We start from the raw sequence: 13,338 nt of genomic DNA on the forward strand, positions 1-13,338 counted from the left end.
TTCAAGCAAAACCCTATGCTTTTCGTGGATCGACGTCACACGAGTTGGACCTTTAGGGTAATCAAACATATACTTGGAATCGGAAAGACCTTTAAACTATCGTTCAGTGCGCGGTGCAATTGGGCAGTTAAAGGGCTTGTTAGCAACCATAAACCTTCTGTGACGACTCTGTGCCAGTGTTTCGGACGTGACTGATTTAGCATAAAAAATATATGTAATGTGTTTTTTCTACATGTTCGATAAAACATATATAAAAATATTTGATATCTAATGAAATTGCCTGGTGTTAAATAGAGCAATTCTCCATTAGCAAAATGTAGAATATACGGTAATTCCTTCCATATTCGAACTGTCATAGTATAAACAGTTGTTATCATACCAAGACTTGTGTGTGTTCCTTATTTACCACTTTTATTCCTTCAGGATGAAAATTGAAGTGTCGGGGAGGATCCCACCTCAAAGATCCAAATACTCCTTAAAGCTGAACACCTTGTGGCTCAATTAGTTCGGATATGAGAGGGTCTACTGTATATATCCATATGTATTTATGTATGTATGTATGTATGTATGTATGTATGTATGTATGTATGTATGTATGTATGTATGTATGTATGTATGTATGTATGTATGTATGTATATATATATATATATACATATATATAGTATATATATATATATACATACGTACATGCAAGGGAGGTTACCAAAGTCAAAGGCATAAATCCACTCCCACCCATTTCACCCTCCCCACATACTCCACTCACATTCTCCACACCTTCCTCCCTCTTTTCTTAGCTTCTCGTGGATGAGGGGTTATCCCTGCACTTCATCCACTGCCCTGGGTTAAAAGCAATACAGTAAGACACGGCATATCCACAGCAAGGCCGCTTCATTTAATCAGCGACTCCCCTTTCCGTCTCATCATGCAGAAAAAGAGAAGACGGGAAGAATTCCCCTCAAGTTGCATCAAAATACCATTCATACATATTCCCTCACCCTCATACCCCCACTCCCTCCCATGTATCACAGCATCATCAATACACAATCATTCTCCACTTACCCCTATCTTCTGTCTTCTCACTTACTCCCTCAACAGACATTCCCCTCTGCTCCAATACCCCTTTTACCCCATCCATCCATCTCATTACTGGTCGCCCCCTAATATTCATTTTCTCCACCTCTGCCTTCCACACCTCTTTTACTAATCTTTCTTCACTCATTATATCCACGTGTTCAAACCATCCCAATACTCTTTCATCAAACTTATCTCTTAACTCTCTCTCCAGCCCTGCCCTCATTTTCTTCCTCATTCTATCGAACCAGGAACCCCTACCATACTTCTCAGACATTTCATCTCAAACACATTTAAAATCTTTCTCTCTTATGTTTTATGTTTCTGCCCCATAGAGTGTTGCCAGCACAACTACCCCTTCATATAATCTCCTCTTAGTATCCATTACTAAATGTCTATTTCTTATTACACTTTTTAATCCCCCAAGGCATTACTTGCTTCTTGCTATCTACATTCCACCTCCACCTCCACTCCATTTCCCACCACATGGGACCCAAGTATCTAAAGCTATCTACTTCCTCCAATCTCTGACCCTTAATACTTCCAATTTGCTGCCATCCTCTCCCTTTCTACATCTTATCACCTTACTTTTACCCACAATTATTTTCCTTATAGATATATATACATACATACATATATGTATACATATATATATATATATATATGTATATATATATATTCCATTTCTATTATATTTCTTCTCCGTGAAGCATATCTATCCACAGATAAGGCTTCAAAAGTAAAGACCCAAAAGTAGTCAAATGAAATCGTTCAATTTGATTATCCAGAATAAAACAAAGCCCTCCCAAAAAAGAAGTCATTAAGAGTTGTACAGAAGTTTAATCCTTTGTATCCCAACGAACACCTTAATGATTTACTTACAGAAACCACTGAACACAATTCTGATCTCAAAAAGACCTCATTGGGTTTAAATTCTTTGATTAGTTTTCTAAAGTCTAGTAAATCTAATTGGCCATTTCTTTCTGGCTGAGGCTGGACGATTTTATTCATTTTAAAGAAGACTTCGAGTTAGCCTCTGAGGCTATACTACAAAGTCGAGACTCTGCATCATAATATTCGACTTAATGCGGGCTGATTTGTAGACTAGAAGCTCTCATTCCTTTGTCTTCATGAAAACGAGAATACAGAACATAGTTAGGGCATGTGACCGGCGTTCGTAATGCGAGTAAAAGAGGCCGTGGAGCAAGAGATCTTGCATACGCCGACGCACAAAAGCAAGCTCCCGGAAGTGCACATGGATATTACGAGATTAACTTGGGCCTGTAAGACTCCATTACCTAAACACATGCGAGTCCTTTGAGTACATTGGTGCAGAGGAAGACAGACATACAGGCAGACAGGCAGGCAATAAGGCAGGCATGTAGGCAGGTAGGCACGTAGGCAGGCAGACATGCACATAGGGTGATAGGTAGGTATGTAGACAAATAAGATGACAAGAAATTGGGCAGATGGGCAGGTCGGTAGGCAGGCAAGTTGGAAGGCAAATATTAAACCGGGAAGGCAGGGAGATAAAGGGATAGGTAGATAGGCAGGCAAATACACAGGTAAGAAGGTTGGTAAATTGATTGATAGGCAGGTAGGCAGACAGGGAAGAAAGGAAGTAAATAGACAGGCAAGAAAGCATGCAGAAGTTATGTAGATAGGCAGACAGTTACACACACAAACAAACCGAAAGGCAGACAGTCAAATGGACAATCAGGCAGATAGACATGCAGACAGGCACGCAGACAGCCAGACAAACATGGAGGCAGACAGGAAGATTGGAAGATAGGCAGATAAACAGACAACAAACAGGCAGGGAGTAACGACAGCAGATAGGCAAGAAAATAGGCAAGATATCAGACAGGAGACGGGGCAGGGGAACTGGCCGGCCGGTAGGCTGAGTGACTGACCAGAAGATACAGAAGCCAGTTGGGCAGGCAGAGAGGCCCTTGGAAAAATGATGACATACAAATATAGGTTCACGGGTGCATATACCCACAAGTAATAGCACAAACATTTAGGCAAGCACGCACGCAAGCACACACGAACGCACGCACGCACACACACACACACACACACACACACACACACACACACACACACACACACACACACACACACACACACACACACACACACACACACATTGGCCATTTTCAGAATCATGAAAGGTACGTGGGATAGAAGAAAAACAAGGGGACATGAAAAACTCAAAAAGGGTAGTTATAGAAAAGATCTGAAAAAAAAAGTTTTCCACACAGAGTGATGGATGTCAGGAACAAATTGGACAAAACAATAGTGTGTACAGACACAATACTAGAATTTAAGAACAAACGATGTTGGGAGATACAAAGACGGGTCCCCACGAGCACAGCTCCTTTTCCCGTATAATACTAGATAAATACACACATGTACACATACACATGCACACATAAACACGCACACACACACACACACACACACACACACACACACACACACACACACACACACACACACACACACACACACACACCTCTGCGCGCACACACCTCTGCGCGCACACAGACGCGCACGCACGCGCACACACACACACACACACACACACACACACACACACACACACGCACACACACACACCTATATATATATATATATATATATATATATATCACACACACACACACACACACACACACACACACACAATGTCCTGTCCCACAAACATGAAGCTTATTAGATTTTGGGATGAAATTTTGTGTTAATGGTAACAATTGACCAGCGTTAATTAGACGGAATCAGTTTGTGTAATTTAGAAGTTTCTCGTATAGACATTCGTAGAACTCACAAAAAAAGGCACGTAAACCAAGAATGTTTGTTTTGTTTTATCTTGATTATTCTATTCTATTTCATTGATTATATACTGTCAATTAGAAACTCGATCATTTATTTACTAATTATTTGCTATGTTCTTATTCACTCGTTTAATTTATCTATCATTTGAACTATGTTATTGATTAATCTATTTTTCTATTCATTCATTCTATCATTTAAATCGAGCTTGAATAACTGTGCAGTCCTATTATGTTGTTCGGTAAATAATATCTTCTAACTTCTAAATTCAATAAGTCGTTATTCATTTGTTTTTTGCTTTCAAGAATCTAGCTTCGAACTAATATCTTCATAAACTTAACCAGACATTAATTTGACCTATTAATGAATTTACATATTTATACATCTATTCAAATATGTACATATTCGTTTTTTATTCAATGAGTGATCTTCTTGTTTATTCATTCAGATATGAATTTCATCACATATTCAGCTTTCTTGCTCTTGTTGGGGTATTTCTAGTTTTGGTCATTCGTACTGTAATGCTGCAATGACTGGTGCACAAGAATCATTAGCAGTTGGTTTGAAATTTGGAATATAGAGCTGCATTGACTCCATATCATGATGTGACAGATAGGCAAACAGGCAGATAGATAGACAGGTAGACAGGCAAGTAGAAAGGCAGGCAGAAAGACAGGCATGACGACAGACAGAGACAGACAAAAAGACCGATAGGCAGAGGACGGACAGACTAGCAGACGACATACAGGTAGACAGGAAGGCAGACAAGCAGAGAGACAAGCAGAAGACTGACAGGGAGACAGGCAGACAGACAAACTAATACACATACTCACAAAAACACACAGAAACACGCACAAACACTCACAGACACACACACTCACAAACACGCACATACGCGCACATACACGCACAAACACAAACACACAAACATGCACATACACACACACACACACACACACACACACACACACACACACACACACACACACACACACACACACACACACACACACACACACACACAAAATAAACCCTAACAAGGCGACACAGATAGGAAGTGAAGGAAGGAGGGTATGCAATGACAAAGTAATAGGGAATACTTCATTCTGCCGTTTTGAAATTAAGCTCAAGAGGTGCATCAGCACTGCCCGGGAGCTCCATGAAGAAGCTATCGCCAGAATTAGCTTTTAACGAGGAGACTTACAACATCACGGGACGCTAGTTTACGACCCCACTTAACTAGTTTCAAATTGAGCTTATTAAGTAGTTATGAGAACTACATGGTTTGATAGTCTTCATTCCACGCCTTTGTTAGTGTGTCGTAGTTTTAATTCCGCTGCTAATTTATCAACTGAGCAACGGAGAAAGAGGGTTGTTTTCAATAGAGAATTAGTGGACTGAACTTGTAAAGCTACTTTGGACTAAATCCTGTAGCGTTCCCTCTTCTGTCCTGTGATTTTGTATATTAATGATGACTACTATGATAACTACCACGTTGACTTCTATGATGATGACTACTACCACGCTGACTATTGCAACGTTGACTACTACTACGTTGACTACTACCACGTTGAATACCAGTATGATGCCTATGCTATAATAAATCTGAACATCAAGGGCTTATCCATTTGGTTTAATCTTTAACATGTCATGGGTTCCCCTGAGAAGAATTCCCACCAGGGATATTGAATTTCTGCTATATATTCTTCCTCTGCAGTTGTACCTCTATTAGTTTTAACGCTGAAAACTCTTCTTGTCAGGAGACTAGTACGGTACTCCTCGCAGAAGATTTGGCAGCGTGGAATTTAATGAACCACGCCCTTGCTCCAACTCGCTAGCGGAAAATTTCGAGCTGCAGTCCCCTCTACCTCCGCCACAAGTAGGGACGCTCTGACCAGCTCTCTTTAAAACATATAAGCAATCGATATCTACCACTAATGTTCTACCTTACCACCTCAGCATAGGGCCGCCTCTGAGGCTTTCCAACTATCTATCCATCCTCCCATCCCTCCATCTCACTATCTCATTATCTCCCTGTCTCCCGATCTCCCTGTCTGTCTCCCGATCTCCCTGTCTGTCTCCCGATCTCCCTGTCTGTCTCCCGATCTCCCTGTCTGTCTCCCGATCTCCCTCTCTGTCTCCCGATCTCCATGTCTGTTTCCCGATCTCCCTGTCTGTCTCCCGATCTCCCTGTCTGTCTCCCGATCTCCCTGTCTGTCTCCCGATCTCCCTGTCTGTCTCCCGATCTCCCTGTCTGTCTCCCGATCTCCCTGTCTGTCTCCCGATCTCCTTGTCTGTCTCCCGATCTCCCTGTCTGTCTCCCGATCTCCTTGTCTGTCTCCCGATCTCCCTGTCTGTCTCCCGATCTCCCTGTCTGTCTCCCGATCTCCCTCTCTGTCTCCCGATCTCCATGTCTGTTTCCCGATCTCCCTGTCTGTCTCCCGATCTCCCTGTCTGTCTCCCGATCTCCCTCTCTGTCTCCCGATCTCCATGTCTGTTTCCCGATATCCCTGTCTGTCTCCCGATCTCCCTGTCTGTCTCCCGATCTCCCTGTCTGTCTCCCGATCTCCCTGTCTGTCTCCCGATCTCCCTGTCTGTCTCCCGATCTCCCTGTCTGTCTCCCGATCTCCATGTCTGTCTCCCAATCTCCCTGTCTGTCTCCCGATCTCCCTGTCTGTCTCCCGATCTCCCTGTCTGTCTCCCGATCTCCCTGTCTGTCTCCCGATCTCCCTGTCTGTCTCCCGATCTCCCTGTCTGTCTCCCGATCTCCCTGTCTATCTCCCGATATCCCTGTCTGTCTCCCGATCTCCCTGTCTGTCTCCCGATCTCCCTGTCTGTCTCCCGATCTCCCTGTCTGTCTCCCGATCTCCCTGTCTGTCTCCCGATCTCCCTGTCTGTCTCCCGATCTCCCTGTCTGTCTCCCGATCTCTTTGTCTGTCTCCCAATCTCCCTACCTGTCTCCCGATATCCCTGTCTATCTCCCGATCTCCCTGTCTGTCTCCCGATCTCCCTGTCTGTCTCCCGATCTCCCTGTCTGTCTCCCGATCTCCCTGTCTGTCTCCCGATCTCCCTGTCTGTCTCCCGATCTCCCTGTCTGTCTCCCGATCTCCCTGTCTGTCTCCCGATCTCCCTGTCTGTCTCCCGATCTCCTTGTCTATCTCCCGATCTCCCTGTCTGTCTCCCAATCTCCCTGTCTGTCTCCCGATCTCCCTGTCTGTCTCCCGATCTCCCTGTCTGTCTCCCGATCTCCCTGTCTGTCTCCCGATCTCCCTGTCTGTCTCCCGATCTCTCTGTCTGTCTCCCGATCTCCCTGTCTGTCTCCCGATCTCCCTGTCTGTCTCCCGATCTCCCTGTCTGTCTCCCGATCTCCCTGTCTGTCTCCCGATCTCCCTGTCTATCTCCCGATCTCCCTGTCTATCTCCCGATCTCCTTGTCTGTCTCCCGATCTCCCTATCTGTCTCCCGATCTCCTGTCTGTCTCCCGATCTCTATGTCTCCCGATCTCCCTGTCTGTCTCCCGATCTCCCTGTCTGTCTCCCGATCTTCCTGTCTGTCTCCAGACCTCCCTGTCTGTCTCCCGATCTCTCTATCTCCCGATCTCTCTATCCATCTTCCGATCTCTTTTTCTATATTTCTATATCTATTTCCTGTCTCTCCTATCTCCCTTTATATCTCCCCATCTTTCTATATTTCTATATGAATTTCCCTATCTATGTATCTATTTCTGTCTCAGTTCCTCTTTATTCCTTTGCCTCCTAAGCATTTAAGTCAAATTTAAACCAGATCAACAGAGACAACTTTAGTACATAATTTTTTTTTCCCCGAAACTGAAATGCATCAGCCCATGTGCCGTTGATCTGACTTCCGCTGTTTCATTTCTGCCACTAGAGTCAACTGCACAGCAATGTCTATCTTTTGTTTGTGTTGCAGTTGGCTGTACGTCAACCTAACAAAAAATATATAAAAATATGGCAAACATTTAAATGATATTGCACATGTAAAACTACAGTTCGAATATTGCCCGGTCAAAGTATGAATTGTATTCGACATGAATTTTTAGGACAGTTGCAATGAAATAGAGTCTCAATTTCTTTTTGTATTTTGGTGCGTGTGTGCATACGTGTCTGTTTGTGTGCGTGTGTTTGTGCTTGCGTGTATGTGTGTATATGTGTGCGTGTGCGTGTGCGTGTGTGTATGTGTGTACGTGTGTGCGTGCATGTGTGTACGTTTGTGTATGTGTGTACGTGTGCGTGTGTGTGTGCATGTGTGTACGTGTGTGCATGTGTGTACGTGTTTGTGTGCATGTGTGTACGTGTGTGTGTGTGTGTGTGTGTACGTGTGTGTGTGTACGTGTGTGTGTGTACGTGTGTGTGTGTACGTGTGTGTGTGTGTGTGTGTGTGTGTGTGTGTGTGTGTGTGTGTGTGTGTGTGTGTGTGTGTGTGTGTGTGTGTGTGTGTGTGTGTGTGTGTGTGTGTGTGTGTGTGTGTGTGTGTGTGTGTGTGTGTGTGTGTGTGTGCGTGCGCGCGTTTGTGAATCCACTTCCAAGCATGAGCGAGCGCTCACTCTGTGCCGGTCCGCATTGTTTGTGTTGGCTAACGAATGCTTGTATGGGTGAAGATGGTGACGCCAGAAGGCACATAGTTGCGGCCGAAGCCGTCTCGTTTGCTCTCTGCGCTTCTTGGACTGCAGAGGCAGGTAGCAGTCATCACTGGGAATGTGAGGAAAATATCGGATTCGAACCCACAACTAAGCGAATGCGAGACCAGCACGATTCCGATTACACCACCGGTGGGTGAAGACACTATATATGCAGCCCTGCTTCTAAGTATTATTGTCATATGATCTGTGCCCTTGTGGGAGTCTATATATGTATGTATTCGTGTGTGCGTATGAGAGTGTGCAAGTTCGTGCATCTGAAGTTACGTGCATGGTACTGTACGTATTTATTTTTTCAGCTTGTTTGTTTCTGTGTTACTACGTGCAATGTGTATGCGTTTTCTGTGTGGATTTTCTATAGTGTGATTATTTATTTGCGGATACTCATTATTGTGTTTTTACAATATTGAAGCTTACAATGTCTAAGATTAAACAAGAATCAATGGATGAATACGCGTTTCTTTTCATATTCAAGCTGTATTCAAGAAACAAAGATAAAAGGAAAAACAAATGCGTTTGATAGGTGTTGTATGGATGAAATGTGGGTACATAATTTGGCTGCCCACATCCCTTCTCTATCGAAATGTGAAAGATGTTTTTTACTATAGGTATGTATTTTTAGAGGAATATTCTGTTGTATCCTTGATAAAATTTTGGCGTTATGAAATTATATGCCATCTCAAAAATTGGTTGAATTTCCTCGTATCGTAAATTACATGGTTAACGCAATGTGTTTGGACTCGTAGCCAGCTATGTATACGGGGGCTTATGACGTCTTCATGTCAACCAAAATCATAAACATTTATAAATTTTCTCGAACGGCATTTGCTACTTTTATGATGCATTTGTCATTAATAGTACAGCTATCTAAGTTAACAAATAATTACCATATATTATCCATGACTTTTTTACGATTGTTCACGAAATTATGCGTAAAAGTAGAAAATATAGTGAAGACACGCAACGACATTTGCTACTTGTATGATGCATTTGTCATTAATAGTACAGCTGAGTTAACAAATAATTACCATATATTATCCATGACTTTTTTACGATTGTTTACGAAATGATGCTTTAAATTAGAAAATATAGTGAAGACACGCAACTACATTTGCTACTTTTATGATGCATTTGTCATTAATAGTACAGCTAAGTTAACAAATAATTACCATATATTATCCATGACTTTACGATTGTTCACGAAATTATGCGTAAAAGTAGAAAATATAGTGAAGACACGCAACGACATTTGCTACTTGTATGATGCATTTGTCATTAATAGTACAGCTATCTAAGTTAACAAATAATTACCATATATTATCCATGACTTTTTTACGATTGTTTACGAAATGATGCTTTAAATTAGAAAATATAGTGAAGACACGCAACGACATTTGCTACTTGTATGATGCATTTGTCATTAATAGTACAGCTATCTAAGTTAACAAATAATTACCATATATTATCCTTGACTTTTTTTACGATTGTTCACGAAATTATGCGTAAAAGTAGAAAATATAGTGAAGACACGTAACGACATTTGCTACTTTTATAATGCATTTGTCATTAATAGTACAACTATCTAAGTTAACAAATAATTACCATATATTATCCATGACTTTTTTACGATTGTTCACGAAATTATGCGTAAAAGTAGAAAATATAGTGAAAACACGCAAATGCATATGGTTGATACCTTTCATGAGGCCCTAAATCTTACGACTTCAGAGTACAATAATCTTGGATATGACATCATGCACTTATAAGGAAAACAAATATGAAATACGTACACACCATTTTACGTAACTACAATTTTTGGTAATTTTTTAGAAGTGCACCCCTATGCGATTTAGCAACAGAAAATTAATTATTAATTTTGTGAATTGTAATACATCAACGTAATTTGAGTTTTTCTTGGCCAAAATCAATAACAAAAAACTTGCTAAAACTGATTAATTAATGAACGAAGTCGCGGCAGTTGAATAATACGCCATGTTTGTTTTGATGGGTGCCGAGGCCTATCCTAACCTAACCTACCTAACCTAACCTAACCTACGTAGCTTGAACTGTATTTAGTAATTCGGTACGACATTTTTAGATGTGCACACCTACGCGTTATAGCATTAGAAAATTAAATATTGATTTTGCAAATTATAATACATCAATGTGATAAAAAAAATCTTAGCGGAAATCAATATCAGAAAACGTTGCTAAAACCTATACAGAAGCTAATAAAGTAGCTTCGACCCCTTTAGAAGCCATCTTTGTTTTGATACATTCGGAGGTCGGAGACGGCGACCTTGATGACCTCTAGAATTACAGGTGCCGCATTTCTTAATGCAGGTAAGGTTAGGTTAGGTCAGGTTAAGTTAGAATAGAGGAATTTATCCTACTTTAATTTCTTCGGCCTCTGAATTTTTCAAAATAAAGGTAGTGTCTCAACCAACCGAAGCGGCTACGTTCGTTTGTTTATAAGTTTATAGCAATATTTACTATTATAAATTTTCGCCAAGAATGATATATATTGCATTGATGTATTACAATTTACAAAATTATATTTAATTTTCTACTGCTATAAGTGTGCAATTTAGAATTTTACCTCTAATTCTGAAGATCCGGGTCATAGTCGTCAAGGATGCTGACGGCCTGATTATTATTGTACCTCGGGCAATTAATTGATGATGGCAGAACCCCGCAATCTCTCATAATGTCCAAGGAAGCCCTATTGTCTTTGTAACAGCATTTATTAACGTCACTTGGACTTGGAGAACATCCGGTTCAACGTGAAAGCCATCGTCTAACAGTGACTGGACTGAAAAGACGAACATGGCGTCTCAATCATATGCACGCAGCTTTGTTTGGTAGTACATTTGCTTTAGCAATTTTTTTGTTATTTATTTTCACCAAGAAAAACGTATATTACGTTGATGTATTATGATTTACGGTAAAATCTTAGTTGTGCACACCTACGTAATCTCAAATTCTAAAGATCATCCGGGTCGTAGTCGTCGTCGCCACGGATGCAGACGGCCTGCTTATTATTGCATCTCGGTCGATTATCAGATGACGGCAAAACCCCGTGTTCTCTCATGAAGTCCAAGGAATCCTTATTGCATTTGTAAAGGGCCCTACACACGCTCAGACTTTTACTCAGACTTGTCTGCACAGACCATGCATGCGCAGACAAGTCTGAATGTGTGTAGAGGAGATTTGTGGTCTGCACAGACCATTTGCTAGGTCTGTGCAAAATCAACTGTAGCTTGAAATTATGTCTGCGCAGACATCTCTGTGGGTGTGTAGGCGAGTTAAAAGCGCTTATTAACGTCACCTGAAGTTGGAGAACAATCGGTCTACAACGTGAAAGCTGTCGTCTGATAGTGACTGGATTGGCATGGCGTCCGTATCGTAGTAAATTTGCTTGTATCTAGGTTTATTGTCTATTTCCGCCAAGGAAATCGCATATTACATTCATATATTATAATCTACAAGATTAATATTTAATCTTCTAATGCTACATCGTAGTAAATTTGCTTGTAGCAAGGTTTATTGTTTATTTCTGCCAAGGAAATCGCATATTACATTAATATATTATAATTTACAAGATTGATATTTAATCTTCTAATGCTATATCGCGTAGGTGTACACAACTAAAATAAGACTTCACTTGTGATTGGCAAATTATGCTATAATCAACTGCATATTATAATAATTAGAAAATAGGTTTAAGCAACTTTTTTTTATCAATTTTCAAGAAAATCGCATATTACGTTGATTTATTTAGTTTACAAAATTAATGATTAATTTTCTATTGCTATATCGCGTAGTTGTGCACAACAAAAATTTTACCCGATTTACTAAATACACTTTAGGTTAAGTTAAGTTAGGTTAGAATAGACGAATTTATCATCTTTTTATTTCTTCGACGTCGGCATATATCGAAGCAAACATTTTTGTTTTTTATTTCCGCCAAGAAAATTGCATATTGTGTTGATATATTATAATTTAGAAAATTGATACTTAATTTTCTATTGCTATATCGTGTAGTTGTGCACAACTAAACAAATACCAAGACTTCTTTATTTTATTCACAGGCACCAATAATCGTTTCGAAAATTAGATGACAAGTCGGTTGCCGTTTAAACTATTTCATACTCATCAAGAAACAATTCTATTTACCTAAGCCCTCAAAGGATGATCACGATTGGTATAGAAAAGAATATATATATATAATACCCATCCCATTTTCAAACCTGTAGGCTCCCCACGCTGAAAGATATTTACATGAAACGAGATCGAAAGAAATATCTGGTCACTTACCCGTAGACGTAAAGCCAGGATCAGTCCATAACTGCAATAAACAGGCTTCGACACAATTTGCAATTGCAATATAATTTCAAGGTTCTATGCATAGTCACATTATGTATTCTATTTCGAAGTCACTCAAAAGCACAATAACCACAGATGTTCGGGATTGTAGAACTGCACACAACCACAACGACAACAAAATGAGCATCTGAACTTGGGTAAAGTGGAAAACTGATCCAAACAAATTGATGACGATGTGCGCAATGACATTTCATTGCATTAGGTTAGTAGAAGATCAATGGTATTAAACAATACTTCATCGTGTACAATAATACCCAAAAAGGGATAGTACTATGGATACATATAAATAGAACAGTAGTATTCAGTCAATCTATTGTGTCACTTATGCCGATTGTCTCGGGGTAGCTTTAGAAAGTAATCTAACAAATATTAAAAAATAAAACGTAGAT

General features: G+C 40.5%; 1 long non-coding RNA gene across 1 annotated transcript in view; it reads right to left on the bottom strand.

Moving 5' to 3' along the window:
• The window catches only part of LOC143035520 (uncharacterized), a 405,305-nt gene extending 392,264 nt beyond the window's left edge, over positions 1-13,041 (bottom strand). Inside the window, exon 1 of the long non-coding RNA XR_012967321.1 lies at positions 12,881-13,041. This is a non-coding gene — a long non-coding RNA (uncharacterized LOC143035520). The remainder of the gene's footprint in view (positions 1-12,880) is intronic.
• Positions 13,042-13,338: the final 297 nt, after the last annotated feature.

This window comes from Oratosquilla oratoria, chromosome 19, assembly GCF_046742065.1.
Source record: "Oratosquilla oratoria isolate Oo_2021 chromosome 19, ASM4674206v1, whole genome shotgun sequence".
Classification (NCBI taxonomy): Eukaryota; Metazoa; Arthropoda; class Malacostraca; order Stomatopoda; family Squillidae; genus Oratosquilla; species Oratosquilla oratoria.